The sequence below is a fragment of the Bos javanicus genome, chromosome 23 (genome assembly GCF_032452875.1).
Source record: "Bos javanicus breed banteng chromosome 23, ARS-OSU_banteng_1.0, whole genome shotgun sequence".
NCBI lineage: Eukaryota > Metazoa > Chordata > Mammalia > Artiodactyla > Bovidae > Bos > Bos javanicus.
This window is the reverse complement of record NC_083890.1, coordinates 31608706-31627694: the sequence shown is the minus strand read 5'-3', so window position 1 is coordinate 31627694 and position 18989 is coordinate 31608706. Positions and strand designations below refer to the sequence as shown.

The window sequence follows — 18989 nt, the reverse complement described above, 5'->3', positions numbered from 1 at the left end:
GGAGAGGACTATTCTCTGATAATTATGCAGTAAGTGTCCATTTTAGGAACTCAGACAAGTCAAGAACTTGATGACATTTTTAATGTAAGACATGTCTACCAAAGTTTTAATTGTCTGTGTTTCTGTGTCAAACATCATTCTTGCATGTTGACATTTGCTGAATTCTTACCTTCCTTTTCCCTTTTGCATGCCTTTACCGTCCACGTTGCTCTAAAATAAATATGAACAGGCACACTCCTCTCTTGTAAGATACTGCTCTTTGACAGTGAGCGTAGCAAAAGATGTGGTGAAGTCCTTTCAAGCGCTCCATTTCATGCTATGTTTCAAGACTGATAAGCACCATCGTTTTCCTTTTACAGATTCGAAAGGGAGAAGTATTAGTATCTCCCATGCTGCTGTTAAGTCATTTCAGTCGTGTCCGACTCTGTGCGACCCCACAGACGGCAGCCTACCAGGCTCCGCCGTCACTGGGACTCTCCAGGCAAGAACACTGGCCTGGAGTGGGTTGCCATTTCCTTCTCCAATGCATGAAAGTGAAAAGTATCTCCCATAGGAAGGTGCAAAAGTCAAACGACTTGGCTATCGATTTCAAGGGTTCAGAGGTTCAGAAGGTTTTTCTTGTCTTGGCTCAGCATGTAAACTTCTGTGCATATTTCAGACAAGAGAGGGTAAAAGACTTGATAGAAATTTTGAGAAAGAGTCCTGAGATTGTAGTGTTGATCTTAAGTTCTTGAGAAATGCATTGGTGAGCCAGGAAAGCGAAAACTCCTTCAAATAATGTTAGGAACCAAGGGTCAACTGCAGCTGGCTCCGTGGCTTAGTTGGTGAAAGCGCCTGTCTAGTAAACAGGAGATCCTGGGTTCAAATCCCAGCGGGGCCTCAGGCAAGACTGTTTTAAATAGAGCAAAACAAGTTTAAAAAATGAAATCTGTTTACCTCCCATCAAGCCCGGGAGTACTAGGAATGCTCTCCCGATAGCCATAAAAAGGTGGTTCTCAGACGGTCTTGAGATGAGAATTAGAACTGCCTCTCGGTGTTTCCTTCGCGTTTTAGATCAGGTCTCAGAAGTTGCCAGTTTGGTTTTGTGGGATCTCTTCAATTATGTTTGCCTCCTAGAACTTTTACCACAATGGAGTCATTTGTTTTTCTTCATGGAATCATTGAATTGTCATGTCCCTCTTCAGAGCCACCCCCTCCCCCGCGAACTCCCACCACCCCGATTTGGCACCAACTTTAGTAGTGCCTTACAGTCGCGCTTCTCAAAATTTTATGGGCATGTGAATGACCTGGTGTGATCCATTATAATGAGGGTTTTAAATAACTGCATCTGCAACAGGGGCCTGAAAGTCAGCATTTCTACAATCTCAGACGCTACACTCCTGTTCCATGGACGATACTTCATGAAGCAAGGCCAGAGACTTACTGGTCTAGTTCAGTGGGTGTGTTTTCAAGTTCTGCACTTCCATATGTTGCAGCTGTCTTCCTGAATCACTAGGTAATCCAGCATTGTTTTTACTCATTTATCCTTAGTGAATGAAATGAAATCAAAAGAAATAAAAGAAGAGGAAAGACATTCTAATATAAATTACGGTAGTGTGAATCAAGTTGTGTTGTAACTGTTTCCTCTTTTCGATGTGAAATGGACTCTTGACGATACTGGAAATTTTGGAAGGAGAAGAACTGAGGTTATATCTAAAAGAGGATAAAGAATAGTCAATGACAAAATACACAAAATTATATTCTTTTTTTTTTTTTAAGGTGCGGGCAAACTGACTTTTTAAAGCATTCTTTGTTTATGAACTTCAACTGTTTAAAAAGTACATTTTGATCCGAAAAGCCTTTGTGCGTTCAGGAGTCACATACCCCAAAGGGCCCTTTGAGTTGCTTGCATAATTTTTCAGGACATCTGGTAGGGTCAGGATTGGGTACATGGTGGGGCTACTCCTTACTGGCTTAAAAATAAACTTCTAATCAAATTATGGGAAACTAAATCCCAAACTTGCTGATTGGGAAATATTGTCTCTCGACTCTGTTTCCTGCAACGTTGTGACCAATCCTAGTTTTAGTTTTGCTGAGAGCAGGAGCTCTCAGCGCTGCTATTTGTGAAAGATGCCGATGCAGAGCTGATGCAAAGAAATCAGGAATTTCTCACATGGGATTTAATGAAAGACTACACTTTCGCTGCTGAGCACCTTCCTGGTCCTCGAGGGAAGTACTGAGAAGAGGGAAAATACAATGAGGAAGGTCAGGTGACATGAAGAGAAAAACAAAGGAGAGGCAAAGGTGGGCATCTGTTGAACAGATTCAGATCGCTCAAAGCACAGTCGTTCCAGGGCAGTGTGAGTGACGCTGGATAATAAGTTGACTGATGCCTCCCACCTCGACTTATTCTGGCGCAAAATCCAGTCCCATGAATTCCCAAACACTGCTCCTTTTGGCACTCCTTTCTCAGAGTCAAGAGGGCACAGGCCATCCCAACCCCGCTCGGCAGTCTCCTCCAAGGCGAGTTTGGCCCTCTCGGAAGTTCGGTGGTCTTCAGGACTCTGTGCGTTGTGTTCTGGCTCCGACGATGAGGAAGAGAGGTGGAAATCAAAGGCACAGGACAGTATCGGGTTGTTGCTCGTAATCAAATGCCCTTGGAACCTGAGGACACCCTGCCTGATGTTTGGGAAGGTGTTTGGACTCTGCTCCCTCCTAGCTCAGGCGGTAAAGAATCTGCCTGCAATGCGGGAGACCCGGCTTTGATCTCTGGGTCGGGAACATCCCCACTCCAGTGGGTTGTTTCCAGATGTCCAGCCTGGAGAATCCCATGGACAGAGGAGCCTGGCAGACTACAGTCCATGGGGTGGCAAGAGTCGGACACGACTTAGCGACTAAACCACCCCCACCACTGAGTTAGGTTTGGTGGGGAGCCTGGTAGGCTGCCGTCTATGGGGTCGCACAGAGTCGGACACGACTGAAGCGACTTAGCAGCAGCAGTAGCAGTATGAGCCATAGAATTTCGATATTATTCTTTTAGCAAAAGTTTTTGAAACGATGGAAAGCAAGGCACCGCGAGTGAACACATTCTGCAAGAGAAATATTCAAAATTACTAGATTGGGGGCGTGACGGGGGGCGGGGGGAGTGGGGAGCAACCAAGGAACCGAGTATGCCGTTTTATGGGACTTGTAATACCTCATACGGGCGTGACGTTTCCGTGGTGTAGCGGTTAGCACATTCGCCTTACACGCGAAAGGTCCCCGGTTCGAAACCGGGCGGAAACAGCCCAAGCCGCCGGCTTTTGCTGTCTTATAGACAAGTGCAAAGATTTCCTTGGGATTTTGCTGCCCTCTCCAAGGTTCCCGATTCCAACGTATCCTCAGAGCACCCGTGCTCTCACCTACGGCCTTTTAAAATACTTACTGTAGTTTAACATTTCTTGACGTTCCTCTGACTCCAGCAGCTTTACAATGTGTCAACTATAATGTTCTCTCCTAGAGCAATTTTGAGGGAAAAGGGGTCGGATTTTGTGAGGTACGGGGGTAGCTTAGTGCTTATTATGTCCTGGACGCTTAGTGCGCCTTCTGTCCTGTCTAACATATAGTCGCTCATCTCAAATGCATGGAAGTATTTCGCTACATTTTCTTCACCAAACTTTATTGTTTTCGCTTTCACTGTTAGCCTGTGGGCAAATGATTTGAAATGCAAGCAGCTGGCCCGAAGCAACTGAGGTAGGCCTACAGCAGTACAAGTGAATCAACGAAAGAATGCAATCGGTCAAACAAGAAGCTAAAACCAACAGACGGAAAAAAGGGGAGGTTTCCAGATGTCTCCCATCTCTGGCAATTTTTTTTTCCCCCCGTACCAGAAATATTTTCAAAAACCTTCGACATAAAATCTGTGTGCGCAGAAGGTGGAAAGGAATGGCGGAGGGGATGGAAGCAATGAATCAGAAGTTTCCTGTCCCCAGAAACTACACGGAGATCTTGTGTCGGGTGGAGACCGTTGCTTAATCTCACTGTCCTTTCCTTTTTCTCCTAATTCCCCGGGTCCACGTGCAGATCCCCACCAGTACCCTCAGAGAATTATTCCGTAGTCCGCCTGGATCCGAATCTCTGCTCAAATGTTTGCACCACGCGGTCGACGCCGACTCGCCCCTTTGCCGGGAGCTTGGGTCATCTGCACGCGGAAGGCAGCACGCGGTCATCTGCAGCCGGACCCAATTACCCACCCACCTAGGTTTGCCTGGGCGGACTGGTCACATTCTGCCACGGGTTGTCCTTCAGTCGCACAGACCCGTCGCTTCCCCGGGTTCAAAAGACAGTTCCATTTAGGCACAGAACAGTCCCAGGTTGAGATCGGAATGGAGTGGAGGTGCGTTTGTCTGCGTGTGTGTTTCGAGACAAGGCCGTGGGACAGACACACACGGAACGGGGCCTGGGGACCCTCGCAGGCAGGGTATCTAGGCCAGCAGCGGCTCTTCTCGGACGGTTCGGGGACTCGGCATCCAGATCAACACGAAGCTCGCGACGGGCAGGCGGAGAAGGTCCGCGTCGCCCCCGGGAAACCAGAACTATTCCCGGAGTCAGGACCATGAACAGCGCACTTTGGATTTGCCGGGCCGAGTGAGGGATTTCTCACAAGTGAGAAAGGACAGGGGGAAATGTTTTAATGGTACATTGAGTCGGTGGCGCGTGTATTTTAGGGACAGACTTTTTTTTTTTTTTTAATTTAAAAAACACATAAAATACCGCACATGGTATTTCCGTTGTTGCTGCTGTTCAGTCGCTAAGTCGTGTCCCACTCTACGGGACCCCGCGGATTGCAGCACGCCAGGTGTCCCTGCCCTTCACTATCTCCCAGAGTTTGCTCAAATTCATGTCCGCTGTGTCGATGATGCCATCCAATCAGATCATCCTCTGTCCCCTTTCTCCTCCTGCCCTCAATTTTTCCCAACGTCAGGGTCTTTTCCAGTGAGTCAGCTCTTCACATCAGGTGGCCAAAACATTCGAGCTTCGGCTTCAGCATCGGTCCTTCCAATGAATATTCAAGGTTGATTTCCTTTATGATTGACTGGTTTGATCTCCTTGCAGTCCAAGGGACCCTCAAGAGGCTTCTCCAGCACAGTTCCACGCTCAGCCCTCTTTATGGTCCAACTCTCTCATCCCTAAAAGACTGCTGGAAATACCATAGCTTTGACCAGAGAGAGGGATCTTCATTGGCAAAATGCTGTCTCTGCCTTTTAATCCGCTTTCTAGGTATCTCATAGCTTTTCTTCCAAGGAGCAAGTGTCTTTTAATTTTGTGGCTGCAGTCATCATCCACAGTGATTTTGGAGCCCAAGAAAATAAAATCTGTATTTCTACTAGATGGTTTTGAAAGAAATGGTCACATGTTGAGGTATGGGAAAGTCATGCTGGCTTACATATGTTCGTGCCTAATGAAAGGCAAAAAAAAAAAAAAAAGTCTGTTTTAAAGGTAAAGCTTAAATGCCTTTCTCCCTGAGAGGTGAGCACTAGTAGTATTTCCCAGGTGCCTGGGCCAGACTAATCTGATGTGAACTGGCTGATCTGCCTTTTTTTTTTTTTTTTTGAAACCTTTAAGGAATGTGCCATTTCACTTTTGATGTTTTTTTGTTCTGACAAGGAATCAGTTCAGTTCACTTGCTCAGTCGAGTCCAACTTTTTGCCACCCCATGAACCACAGCACACCAGGCTTCCCTGTCCATCACCAACTCCTGGAGCTTGCCCAAAATCATGTCCATCGAGTCGGTGATGCCATCCAACCACCTCATCCTCTGTCATCCCCTTCGCCTCCTGCCTTCAATCTTACCCAGCATCAGGTTCTTTCCCAATGAGTCAGTTCTTCACATCAGGTGGCCAAAATATTGGAGCTTCAGCTTCAGCATCAGTCCTTCCAATGAATGTTCAGGACTGATTTCCTTTAGGATAGACTGGTTGGAACTTCCTGCAGTCCAAGGGACTCTCAAGAAGCTTCTCCAACATCACAGTTCTAAAGCATCAGTTGTTTGGTGCCCAGCTTTCTTTATAGTCCACCTCTCACATCCATACATGACTACTGGAAAAACCATAGCTTTGACTAGACGGGCCTTTGTCAGCAAAGTAATGTCTCTGCTTTTAAATATGCTGTCTACGCTGGTCATAGCTTTTCTTCCAAGGAGCAGGCATCTTTTAATTCCATGGCTGCAGTCAGCAACCCATCTGCAGTGATTTTGGAGACCCCCAAAACAGTGAGAGTGAGCCCCCTCTCACTGTTTCCATTGTTTCCCATCTATTTGCCATGAAGTGATGGGACCGGATGCCATGATCTTCGTTTTCTGAATGTTGAGGTTTAAGCCATCTTTTTCACTCTCCTCTTTCACTTTCATCAAGAGGCTCTTTAGTTCTTTGCTTTCTGCCATAAGGGTGGTGTCATCTGCATATTTGAGGTTATTGATGTTTCCCCCGGCAATCTTGATTCCAGCTTGTGCTTCATCCGGCCCAGCACTTCGCATGATGTACTCTGCGTAGACCTTAAATAAGCAGGGTGACAATATACAGCCTCGACGTACTCTTTTCCCGATTTGGAACCACTCTGCTGTTCCATGTCCGGTTCTAACTGTTGCTTCTTGACCTGCATACAGTTTCTCAGGAGGCAGGTCAAGTGGTCTGGTATTCCCATCTCTTGAAGAATTCCCCACAGTTTCTTGTGATCCACACAGTCCAAGGCTTTGGCGTAGTCAATAAAGCAGAAGTAGATGTTTTTCTAGAATTCTCCTGCTTTTTCAATGATCCACCAGATGTTGACAATTTGATCTCTGGTTCCTCTGCCTTTTCTAAATCCAGCTTCAACATCTGGAAGTTCACAGCTCACGTCCTGTTGAAGCCTGGCTTGGAGAATTTTGAGCATTACATTGCTAGCGTGTGAGATGAGTGCAATTGTGTGGTAGTTTGAATATTCTTTGGCACTGCCTTTCTTTGGGACTGGAATGAAAACTGACCTTTTCCAGTCCTGGGGCCTCTGCTGAGATTTCCACATTTGCTGTCCGATTGGGTGCAGCACTTTCACAGCATCACCTTTTAGGATTTGAAATAGCTCAACTGGAATTCCATTACCTCCACTAGCTTTGTTCATAGTGGTGCTTCCTAAGCCCCACTTGACTTCCCATTCCAGGATGTCTGGTTCTAGGTGAATGATCACACCATCGTGGTTATCTGGCTCATGAAGATATTTTTTTGTATAGTTCTTCTGTGTATTCTTGCCACCTCTTCTTAATATCTTCTGCTTCTGTTAGGTCCATACCATTTCTGTCCTTTATTGTGCCCATCTTTGCATGAAATGTTCCCTTGGTATCTCTAACTTTCTTGAAGCGATCTCTAGTCTTTCCCATGCTATTGTTTTCCTCTATTTCTTTGCATTGACCACTGAGGAAGGCTTTCTTATCTCTCCTAGCTATTCTTTGGAGCTCTGCATTCAAATGGGTATATCTTTCTTTTTCTCCTTTGCCTTTCACTTCTCTTCTTTTCTCAGCTATTTGTAAGGCCTCCTCAGACAACCATTCTGCCTTTTTGCATTTCTTTTTCTTGGGGATGGTCTCGATCACTGCCTCCTGTCCAATGTCACCAACCTCTGTCCACAGTTCTTCAGGCACTCTGTCTGTCATATTCTAATCCCTTGAATCTATTTGTCACTTCTGTTGTATAATCATAAGGGATTTGATTTAGGTCATACCTGAATGGCCTAGTGCTTTTCCCTGCTTTCTTCAATTTAAGTCTGAAAATTGCAATAAGGAGTTCGTGATCTGAGCCACAGTCAGCTCCCGATCTTGTTTTTGCTGACTGTATAGAGCTTCTCCATCTTTGGCTGCAAAGACTATCAGATCAGATCAGATCAGATCAGATCAGTCGCTCAGTCGTGTCCGACTCTTTGCGACCCCATGAATGGCAGCACGCCAGCACTCCCTGTCCATCACCAACTCCCGGAGTTCACTCAGACTCACGTCCAGCGAGTCAGCGATGCCATCCAGCCATCTCATCCTCTGTCATCCCCTTCTCCTCCTGCCCCCAATCCCTCCCAGCATCAGAGTCCTTTCCAATGAGTCAATTCTTCACATGAGGTGGCCAAAGTACTGGAGTTTCAGCTTTAGCATCATTCCTTCCAAAGAAATCCCAGGGCTCATCTCCTTCAGAATGGACTGGTTGGATCTCCTTGCAGTCCAAGGGACTCTCAAGAGTCTTCTCCAACACCACAGTTCAAAAGCATCAATTCTTCGGCGCTCAGCCTTCTTCACAGTCCAACTCTCACATCCATACATGACCACAGGAAAAACCATAGCCTTGACTAGACGCACCTTTGCTGGCGAAGTAATGTCTCTGCTTTTGAATATGCTATCTAGGTTGGTCATAACTTTCCTTCCAAGGAGTAAGCGTCTTTTAATTTCATGGCTGCAGTCACCATCTGTAGTGATTTTGGAGCCCAGAAAAATAAAGTCTGACACTGTTTCCACTGTTTCCCCATCTATTTCCCATGAAGTGGTGGGACCGGATGCCATGATCTTCGTTTTCTGAATGTTGAGCTTTAAGCCAACTTTTTCACTCTCCACTTTCACTTTCATCAAGAGGCTTTTGAGTTCCTCTTCACTTTCTGCCATAAGGGTGGTGTCATCTGCATATCTGAGGTTCTTGATATTTCTCCCGGCAATCTTGATTCCAGCTTGTGTTTCTTCCAGTCCAGCGTTTCTCATGATGTACTCTGCATAGAAGTTAAATAAACAGGGTGACAATATACAGCCTTGACGTACTCCTTTTCCTATTTGGAACCAGTCTGTTGTTTCATGTCCAGTTCTAACTGTTGCTTCCTGACCTGCATACAAATTTCTCAAGAGGCAGATCAGGTGGTCTGGTATTCCCATCTCTTTCAGAATTGTCCACAGTTTATTGTGATCCACACAGTCAAAGGCTTTGGCATAGTCAATAAAGCAGAAGTATATGTTTTTCTGGAACTCTCTTGTTTTTTCCATGATCCAGCAGATGTTGGCAATTTGATCTCTGGTTCCTCTGCCTTTTCTAAAACCAGCTTGAACATCAGGAAGTTCACGGTTCACATATTGCTGAAGCCTGGCTTGGAGAATTTTGAGCATTACTTTACCAGCGTGTGAGATGAGTGCAATTGTGTGGTAGTTTGAGCATTCTTTGGCATTGCCTTTCTTTGGGATTGGAATGAAAACGGACCTTTTCCAGTCCTGTGGCCACTGCTGAGTTTTCCAAATTTGCTGGCACATTGAGTGCAGCACTTTCACAGCATCATCTTTCAGGATTTGGAATAGCTCAACTGGAATTCCATCACCTCCACTAGCTTTGTTCGTAGTGATGTTTTGTAAGGCCCACTTGACTTCACATTCCAGGATGTCTGGCTCTAGGTCAGTGATCACACCATCGTGATTACCTGGGTCGTGAAGATCTTTTTTGTACAGTTCTTCTGTGCATTCTTGCCATCTCTTCTTAATATCTTCTGCTTCTGTTAGGTCCATACCATTTCTGTCCTTTATCGAGCTCATCTTTGCATGAAATGTTCCTTTGGTATCTCTGATTTTCTTGAAGAGATCCCTAGTCTTTCCCATTCTGTTGTTTTCCTCTATTTCTTTGTGTTGATCGCTGAAGAAGGCTTTCTTATCTCTTCTTGCTATTCTTTGGAACTCAGCATTCAGATGTTTATATCTTTCCTTTTCTCCTTTGCTTCTCAGTTCTCTTCTTTTCACAGCTATTTGTAAGGCCTCCCCAGGCAGCCATTTTGCTTTTTTGCATTTCTTTTCTATGGGAATGGTCTTGATCCCTGTCTCCTGTACAATGTCACGAACCTCATTCCATAGTTCATCAGGCACTCTATCTATCAGATCTAGGCCCTTAAATCTATTTCTCACTTCCACTGTATAATCATAAGGGATTTGATTTAGGTCATACCTGAATGGTCTAGTGTTTTTCCCTACTTTCTTCAATTTCAGTCTGAATTTGGCAATAAGGAGTTCGTGGTCTGAGCCACAGTCAGCTCCTGGTCTTGTTTTTGCTGACTGTATAGAGCTTCTCCATCTTTGGCTGCAAAGAATATAATCAATCTGCTTTCGCTGTTGACCATCTGGTGATGTCCATATATAGAGTCTTCTCTTGTGTTGTTGGAAGAGGGTGTTTGTTCTGACCAGTGCATTTTCTTGGCAAAACTCTATTAGTCTTTGCCCTGCTTCATTCCGTATTCCAAGGCCAAATTTGCCGGTTACTCCAGGTGTTTCTTGACTTCCTGCTTTTGCATTCCAGTCCCCTATAATGCAAAGGACATCTTTTTTGGGTGTTAGTTCTAAAAGGTCTTGTAGGTCTTCATAGAACCGTTCAACTTCAGCTTCTTCAGCGTTTCTGGTTGGGGCATAGTCTTGGCTTACTGTGATATTGAATGGTTTGCCTTGGAAACGAACAGAGATCATTCTGTCGTTTTTGAGATTGCATCCAAGTACTGCATTTCGGACTCTTTTGTTGACCATGATGGCCACTCCATTTCTTCTGAGGGATTCCTGCCCGCAGTAGTAGATATAATGGTCATCTGAGTTAAATTCACCCATTCCAGTCCATTTCAGTTCGCTGATTCCTAGAATGTCGACATCAACCTATATAAATATATATAATCAATCTATATAAATAGACACGGTATAAAACTGCTGAAAACCGTGTTTCTCCGGAGCCGTTCATCAGAATAAGTGAGAGACACTCACACGGGGCTATCGTCCTTAGTTTGGCTTGATTCACGCTTTTTCTTCTGTTCCGGGTATAGACTGCTTGTTGATTATTTCCCTTGACACCTGAGTACAGACTGCAAAACGGGGGCTCCCGCGTTCAGGGAAGTGATACCTCGATGTCTGCACTCCCATTGCCTCTGCGCTGGTGGAGCTCAGCACCCGGGGCTGGCAGATCCCTGAAATTCTAACTGAGGGAGTCGGGCGGATTGGCCGGGCTGTCCACCGGGACCACCGCTGTTGCCCGCTGCGGTCTAAAGGGGGCTGCGTGGTTTGAATGCCTGGGAGTTTTCTCCAATATTTGGGGGAATTTTAGCTGACTTTTACTCAGATTAGATCAGACTAGATCTCAGATTCTGTGAACTTTGAGAGGACAAATGGATGAAAGGCAGGAAGCGGTGTTTCTGAAAGGGTCGCCTGCCACCTGAACATCTGAGACCTATTTTATGACATGACCCTTAAGCTTATGGCCTCAAATCCTCTCCATGGCCTCTCCTATGTCTCCAGCTTCATTTCACACTTCACTGCCCCCTTCTCTCCCCACCACCCTGTCCTCTCATTTCCCAGAGACTTGTGAATATATTATTTGTTCCCCCTCTGTTCCTAGTTACGATCTCCTCAACCTCGAAACTTCCCCTCCATCATCACTCCTTCAGATAAAACTTCCCCAAAGCTTTCTGCATAAATCTTCACATTTCTGTTAGCTTCTGTACACCTGGTCTTTTATCGCAAAGGCCAGTTAGGCAACAGATGGCAATGCTGGGGTGAGAAAGCGTTGCATTCTGGATTCCAAGTTTGTGCCATCAAGAACATTACTATGCCCTGTCTCTCTCAACATCCAACATCCTTCTCTCAAGGCAGTTGTATATTTTGACGTGTTCCTTATGCCCAACTTGAAAACAAAAAGAAACATATAACCACGGTGTCTAAAGAGAGCATGTCTGCCTGTTTAAATTTTGTGTGGTATTAAATCATTTCCTGAATTCCAGCAGTCTCTGCCTAATGTGGTTTCTGCACCTTTGAGTATACCTTTCCTGCCTTCTTGCCTCTTTTTGCCTTTACCATTGACTTCTGCATGCTTTTATCCGACGCATGATTTATCATAGAATTTGGCCATGATTCTCCCTCTTAGGGAGTATTAACTACTCTTAACAGTAAGAGGAGTAGAATGTGATTCTTAGGGCCAAATGCACTTCCAAACCAAATAAGTGTACTTTATTTTAAAAACACTTAGTTAAAGAGAATACAGGGCAGTCAGTAACCATCCGCAGACGCATCATCAGGGCCCCAAAGAAGTATAGAATAGATGAGGGAGGTGGAAGCACGCCAGATTAACAGGTAGCAGAAATTAACCAAGAGCACTCCCAGCAGAAAACTTGCTCTCAAGGAGTGACTTCTTTCTATCATGTATGGAAAGTCCTAAGGGTTAAATTTGCTTGTAATCCAAAATGTAGACATGGAAAGCAACGTTGTAGTACGTACACTAACCCCAAATGAAGAGAATCGGTGGGAGTCATCAGTTTCGGGGTTATTTCTATCTTCATAGCAGAACCAGCGACTTCGGAGGCCTCATTGAAATAGACATGCTTAAGCCCTCTCGTCGCAGGGGGCCAGTGGCGCAATGGATAACGCGTCTGACTACGGATCAGAAGATTCTAGGTTCGACTCCTGGCTGGCTCGAAACCTTTTGCACAACTGATCTTCCTGCACTTGAACCACACCCCAACTCTCCAAGCTTTGGCGGCTCACAAGCGCTACGAAAAGCTCCCTCAGCCTTGCTTCTTGTTACCCCGTGGGGCCATCCTACGTCTTGTGGGAGTCCGAAGGACCCTTCAAGTGATTGCGATCACTGGAACATCCACAATCAAGCATTTTCTGGTTTCGATCTCCCACAGCAAATACGGAGGGGGAAAGGACCACATAGGGACACCTGTACTGAGTTTCACATCAAACAGGCTTTAAGAAAAAAGAAGAGGAGGACGAGGAACAAGAAAGAGATGGAACGTAGGAAGGAAGAAGGCTCGGCAAGTGTCTTCGCCACTTATTCCCACTGGGTTACCCTTCACCACGCCCTCCCCTCTTCCTAATAGAAAGAAGAGTGGCTTTGACTGAGGAAACGTTAAATCCAAGAAAGCCCAGGGTGTTGGGCGCCGGATATCGGAGCTGGCCCTGCACCCCGACTTCCAGAAGAGCGCCGGTAGGACAGTTTCAAGAGGGAGGAGTAACACGCTATTTTTTTTTTTTTTGTTTAAGCAACCCAAGTTACATTACATACAACTCCAGGGTTCAAACAGGTAACACCTTGAGTGATAAGGAGCAAAAGTCCCCTTGGCCCGTACGGGGATCGAACCCGCGACCTTGGCGTTATTAGCACCACGCTCTAACCAACTGAGCTAACCGGCCATGACAAGTCTTGATCTACAACTTAAGACCTCTGTTTGCCGCGGTTACACTTCTTTTTCGTGGTCCTCGGAGAGCTGTTCCACGCGTAACCCAGCAAACATCTGCTGTGACCTCTGCACACAAAGCCAAACTCGGACAGCAGCCCTTTGGACCAAAGGCCGCCAAGCGAGGGAGCAGGAGACGAGCCTCACGTCCACTCCCTCTTGGTCTTTCAGTTAGCGGTGTTTTGTTGTTGTCTGTCTGTCTGTCTGTCTGTCTTCTCTGTCTGTTTGTTTGTTTGTTTCAAGCGGAAGACCAAAGAATCTGGGATTGATCACCGACTTTTGACATTTCAGGATTCAGGATGTTTCCGGTTTACCGTTCGCTGCCCTCGTAGTCCACGGCTCGGAGATTCGTTAGCTCAGCTTGCCCCGGAGAAACAAACTGACTTTGGATGTTACTGATGATATCTACAACAGCAGTGTTAGTGCCTTGAGGATGTTACCGACCACAGCAATTCTAGTCTGACTCTGGGTGATTTGTGCTCAACTGGCACAGAACTGAGGTCAGGGGGGACAAAGTAAGGACTGCCTGGCAGATCAGTGGGCATTTGCCCCTCTCCGCCCCTCGGTTTCTATCAGCCAAACACTGCCCGTCACAGAATGGGCAGCTGCTAGAGTTCAAGGGCACCGAATCGCGCTTACTTTTCAACCAGGATCATTGAATCGTCTTCAGTCATTGCAATCTTTTTCTGGCACTCAAGAGATGGTGATCACAGAACTTCCTAAGGTCACACAAACCCACATAAGACAAAATCGAGCAGTTCTCCGACATCTACTGTACCCGGACGCTGCCTAAAACGTCTGCTCTGCCTTTGGCAAGGAATTCTTCGCTTAGAGGTAGTATTTGCTTAGTGTGACTCATTGACTGTAGCATTGTTGGTCGTGATAGGAGGGCGCACTAACGTCGACCATTTCCTGAAAGAGAAAACCGATTCGGTGTGGCCAGCTTGGGCTAGCCGGGAATCTCCTTTCCCGCTTGGACACCATCAGCCGGGGAGGGAAAACATGATCAAGGAGCCGAGAAAGCAAGTTTCCGTAGTGTAGTGGTTATCACGTTCGCCTCACACGCGAAAGGTCCCCGGTTCGAAACCGGGCGGGAACAGCTTCGCTCTTCGGAGTTTGCATTTTGAACCGTTCTCCGGAACCTCTCAGGAACCTTCCGAGAAACTCGGTAGTTGAGGAGGCTTCCGAACTCCCACCGAGTCTCACCGGTAAACCTGGGGGAACTACCGACGATCCGACCCATCGGAATAGTCTTCAGGCACCGTATTCCATCTCGTACGGCAGAGCCTGCACTCAGCCCAGCTTAAGGCGCTTTCTGCGAGCCTTTTACACAAACAGCAAATTCTTCCATGGATTCCCCGGGCCGTAGACCGCAGCTTCCTCCGAAAACCTTCGGTTTCCTCGTTCACGTCAAGGAATACGACCGAAAACCAATTGTGCCTTCTTTTCTTTTGGTTTTCTTCTCCGAGAAAGCGTCTCATTCTTTTGACTGAGGATGGAAGGCAACGACAATGACGAAACTCTCTTAAGAGAAGCAACAGTAAGGGTCAGTTGGAACTTGACATTTTGGAGGGGGAGGCGGGGGCCGTAAGAGGAAAGGAAGAAGAGAAGAGGACTCACGCAGTCAGGGGCCGGTTAGCTCAGTTGGTTAGAGCGTGGTGCTAATAACGCCAAGGTCGCGGGTTCGATCCCCGTACGGGCCACTGTTCTCTTTGGTCACCTCCTCCAGGAGGCTGCCAACTGTTTTCCGAGAAAACTTGCCTCTTAACCTACACAGCCCTGAGAATAGTGCCTAGAGTCCCCTTGCGGTTGTGCCTGTCCCGTCGGGACGCCAGGCTCGTCAGTCCTCCACCCTCTCCTGGAGGATGCTGTCTAACCACATCGTCCTCTGCCGACGCCTTCTCCTTTTGCCTTCCGTCTTTCCCAGGATCAGGGTCTTTCCCAGTGAGCTGGCTCTTCGCATCGGGTGGCCAAAGTGTTGGAGCTCCAGCTTCAGCGACCGTCCTTCCAATGAATACTCGGGGTGGGTTTCCTTTAGGATTGACTGCTTTGATCTCCTTGCAGTCCAAGGGACTCTCAAGAGTCTTCTCCAGCACCACACTTCGAAAGCATGAATTCTTTCGCGCTCAGCCTTCTTTATGGTCCAGCTCTCACATCCGTACATGACTACTGGAAAAACCATAGCTTTGACTGTACGGACCTTTGTCGGCAAAGTTACGTCTCCGCTTTTTAAGTTACGTCTCCGCCGTCTAGGTTGGTCATAGCTCTTCTTCCAAGGAGCAAGCGTCTTTTAATCTCGTGGCTGCAGTCACCGTCCGCATTGATTTTGGCGTTTTCCCCTTCTGTTTGCCATGAAGTGATGGGACCGGATGCCATGATCTTAGTTTTCTGAATGTTGAGGTTTAAGCCAGCTTTTTCACTCTCCTCTTTCACCTTCATCAAGAGGCTCTTCAGTTCCTCTTCGCCTTCTGCCATCAGAGTGGTATCATCTGCGTATCTGAGGTTGTTGATAGTTCTCCTGGCAATCTTGATTCCAGCTCGTGATTCATCCAGCCCGGCCTTTCACATGATGTACCCTGCATAGAAATTTAATAAGCAGGGTGCCAATATACATACAGCTTTGTCCTATGCCTTTCCCAATTTTGAACCAGTCCGTTGTTCCACGTCCAGTTCTAACTGTTGCTTCTTGACCCATATACGGGTTTCCCAGGAGACAGGTAAGGAGACAGTTAGAGTCCTCTAACTGTGTTCCAAACCCGCCACCCTCACATACCTTTTACCCACTCGTTACCCAGTTCAGCTCTCCACTTACCACAAGCCCAACATTTTTCCAGGCAGGCAGGGTTCTCTTTCCTCCGGGACCAATAGATGAGGACAGAGAGCTGGGCAGGGTCAGAGGGTGGCCTAACACGAAAAATTTGGTGGGAGGTGGGGGCAGGGGCAGTGGAAAAGTTTCCTGGCAACCTTTTGTCAAAAGCGTATTCGATTTTAAATTGTCTTTCCAAAGTAGTTGCTCAATCAACGCCCTTTCTCAAATCCTCAAGAGATACAAAGTAAGGAGGCATTCTTAAAAGGTCGTTCTTTCCATGTCTCTGAAGACCCTTTAAGGTGAACTGACAGCCAAGATTGCCTTGTGAGGAGAGACGGCGCAAGGTGGTGGACTGATTCGGGATGCTTCCTCTCCCTACGTGTCTGCAGCACTTTGACCACTTTGAACAAGAAACACAAGACCACAAGACTGACTTTTTTTTTTTTTTTTAGGCCAGGAATCAAATCTGGACTCTTGTCATCAGTTGACAGCCGTGCATCTCCCACGATTGCTTCTGATTTCAAAGGACAATTCAGTATCACGGTCCCTTCTCTGATCACTGTGGGGATTCTTTCCCCAGCCTTGTATAGTTTCCCTACCTGTGTGCGCTGACCAGTGTTAAGGTCCATGTGGAGAGCTTCCGGGAGTTTCCTCTTCTCCCGGCTCTGTCCTTTCCGGTGCTCTGTCCTGCCGTCTCCAGCTGTCTTGGTCTCCTGGACTTTATCCGCCCCAACATTTCAACTCAGAGAATTCACCAGCCTCTGCCTGCACTGGGCCTTGGAAACTCTCTCAAGGCAGTAAAAACTCGGGTGCAATCCTAGATCTCACGTCGGTTCCCAGCAAAATCGCTCATTCATTTCTTTTCTGTCAGAGATTACCATCCTTCTTTGCCTGATGTTTGGTGTCTGGAAAAGTGTTTCTGATCTGTTTTGGTTCTTTCAGGCAGGAGGGTGCGTCTGATCCTTGCAATTTTGTCTCGGCTGGAAACAGGCCTTTCCACTCTTTGGAGGAGGAAGAGGGGAAAGCTGAGACCTCTTCGGTTTGTGGGTTTCTGCTCTGGGGTTGCAGGCTGCGGGGGAGCAGACAGGGGCAGGTTGGTTAGTGCAGCGGCCTGTCCTAGGGGCAGTTGGCATCGCCTTTCCGGGAAACATGGGGCCTCCTGCTGCTTGTGGCAAGCAGTGTGTGCAGATATTGGGCTCGGGCTCCAGGTTCCAGCTGGGTCAACCTATCTGGAGGGTTCAGGCTACAGGCCCCAGCGCCGGTCACATGGTCTTCTCCGCTGTACCAGTGTGAGTGTGTCCGTGTGTGTGTGTGCCAGGGCTGGTGGTGGGAGAGGAGGGCTCTGGTGGGAGAGCAGGGCCTGAGTCCAGGAGTGCCGAGGGGCTGACGTCACCAAAACGGGCATTCGGATCTCTGGCGGGCCGGCAGGCTGAAGGTGGGCGCTTTCTGATGAGGGGGCGGGAGCCTTGGAAGATGGGCGATCCGCACACTCTTTCCTCATCGCCGCCTGGCTGTCACCCGCGGGACATCGGAACACCTACCTGCTGCACCAGTGCCTTCCCCCTGGGTCAATTCCAGTCGTCCTCCTTGGTGGCCGGGTGATGATTGCCACTTGGCAGAGCCTCAGAGGCTGGGACTGGATGAACCAGTGGGACTCGCCCAGCACCTGAGTCCACCGGAGCCACGCCTCTCAGTCCCTTGATGCCTCTAGTCCCCTTTCTCTCTCTCTCTCTCTCTCTCTCTCTCTCTCTCGTTCTCCTTTCCTTTAGGTTATTACATCTCCGTGGGACCCTTTCCCCAACACTTTATTAAAGAATATTTTAAAATGTAAAGAGCTTACGTGTAAATTGAGCTGGATGAACTTAACCGAGGTATACTACTCCCACGTGACCACCGCCCAGCTCGAGGTTCAGGACATGCCAATTAGTCCAGAAAATCGCCTTATGCCCCCTCGCCAGTCAATATTGCCTCCTGCAAGCTCATCGCTGTCTGATTTCTAGCGCCAGGTAATGTGCCTGCTCTTGAATTTCGTAGAAACGGAGTCATATAGCATATCCTCTGGTAAGACTCTTTTTCTTTTTCTTGCCTAGGGCAATAGTTCAGAAAGTGATTTGAGTCTTTACACGTACAATAAGTCGTAGAAGTTTGATCTTATCGCTGGGAGATTTATTCTTTCGATTTTATAAACAAACCAAAATTTATCTGTACAAGGAAATGGGACGTTGCTCATGATACTCATAGTAGGGAAAAAGCAGCCTAGTCAGGCCACCTGTCAGCAGAGTGGCGCAGCGGGAGCGTGCTGGGCCCATAACCCAGAGGTCGATGGATCGAAACCATCCTCTGCTAGGCTTTCTTTTCGTGACACCCATCCAGTTCCTCGCTCGAGCATCACGGGCACAACACAGTTCGTCAGCTTACAGATGCACCGTCTCCTTTCACCACTCCTAGAACCGTTGCCACCGCCTTCCTAATCTTTACAAACCAGCAAGCGTTTTCCTTTCCCGTCCTTTCTCTTTTCTTTTTTTTCCTTTCGTCCTGGGCGAGGGCCCTGGGGCCGGGGCGGGGGGCGGGGGTGAGGGTGTAATAGCAAAATCGGCCCTCCTCACTCATTTCCAAAGAGAGGCAAACCTCTGGCCCTTCTTACTTCGGAATAGTTGACAAGTTTACTGTCCATTTCCGATGGATCAGCACTACTTCTTCCAGGGAATAACATACACACTTGACTCCAGTTAGGGTTTTATATCTTCTTTACACTCGAAAGAAAAAACTTTTCTTGTTTGTTTGTTTTTCTTGATTTCTGCCTGGGGACTGGTCCGCGAGTCTCCTACTGTCTGTCCCTTGTCTTTTCACGACTATACGTATGCTGTACGACGAGGTGGCCGAGTGGTTAAGGCGATGGACTGCTAATCCATTGTGCTCTGCACGCGTGGGTTCGAATCCCATCCTCGTCGTCTGGTTGCGTTTATGGCCTTCTGCT

At 47.3% G+C, this 18989-nt stretch overlaps 8 non-coding genes across 8 annotated transcripts; 7 read left to right on the top strand and 1 right to left on the bottom strand.

Moving 5' to 3' along the window:
* The first annotated feature begins 806 nt into the window (after window positions 1-806).
* TRNAT-AGU (transfer RNA threonine (anticodon AGU)) lies at window positions 807-880 on the top strand. The gene has a single exon. It is a non-coding gene; the product is annotated as a tRNA-Thr (tRNA).
* A 2311-nt stretch (window positions 881-3191) lies between these two features.
* TRNAV-UAC (transfer RNA valine (anticodon UAC)) lies at window positions 3192-3264 on the top strand. Its single transcript has one exon. It is a non-coding gene; the product is annotated as a tRNA-Val (tRNA).
* A 9099-nt stretch (window positions 3265-12363) lies between these two features.
* Window positions 12364-12436, top strand: TRNAR-ACG (transfer RNA arginine (anticodon ACG)). The gene has a single exon. It is a non-coding gene; the product is annotated as a tRNA-Arg (tRNA).
* Window positions 12437-13085: 649 nt separating this feature from the next.
* Window positions 13086-13159, bottom strand: TRNAI-AAU (transfer RNA isoleucine (anticodon AAU)). The gene has a single exon. It is a non-coding gene; the product is annotated as a tRNA-Ile (tRNA).
* A 1070-nt stretch (window positions 13160-14229) lies between these two features.
* Window positions 14230-14302, top strand: TRNAV-CAC (transfer RNA valine (anticodon CAC)). Its single transcript has one exon. It is a non-coding gene; the product is annotated as a tRNA-Val (tRNA).
* Window positions 14303-14832: 530 nt separating this feature from the next.
* Window positions 14833-14906, top strand: TRNAI-AAU (transfer RNA isoleucine (anticodon AAU)). The gene has a single exon. It is a non-coding gene; the product is annotated as a tRNA-Ile (tRNA).
* Window positions 14907-18286: 3380 nt separating this feature from the next.
* TRNAM-CAU (transfer RNA methionine (anticodon CAU)) lies at window positions 18287-18358 on the top strand. The gene has a single exon. It is a non-coding gene; the product is annotated as a tRNA-Met (tRNA).
* A 523-nt stretch (window positions 18359-18881) lies between these two features.
* Window positions 18882-18963, top strand: TRNAS-GCU (transfer RNA serine (anticodon GCU)). Its single transcript has one exon. It is a non-coding gene; the product is annotated as a tRNA-Ser (tRNA).
* The last annotated feature ends 26 nt before the right edge of the window (window positions 18964-18989 follow it).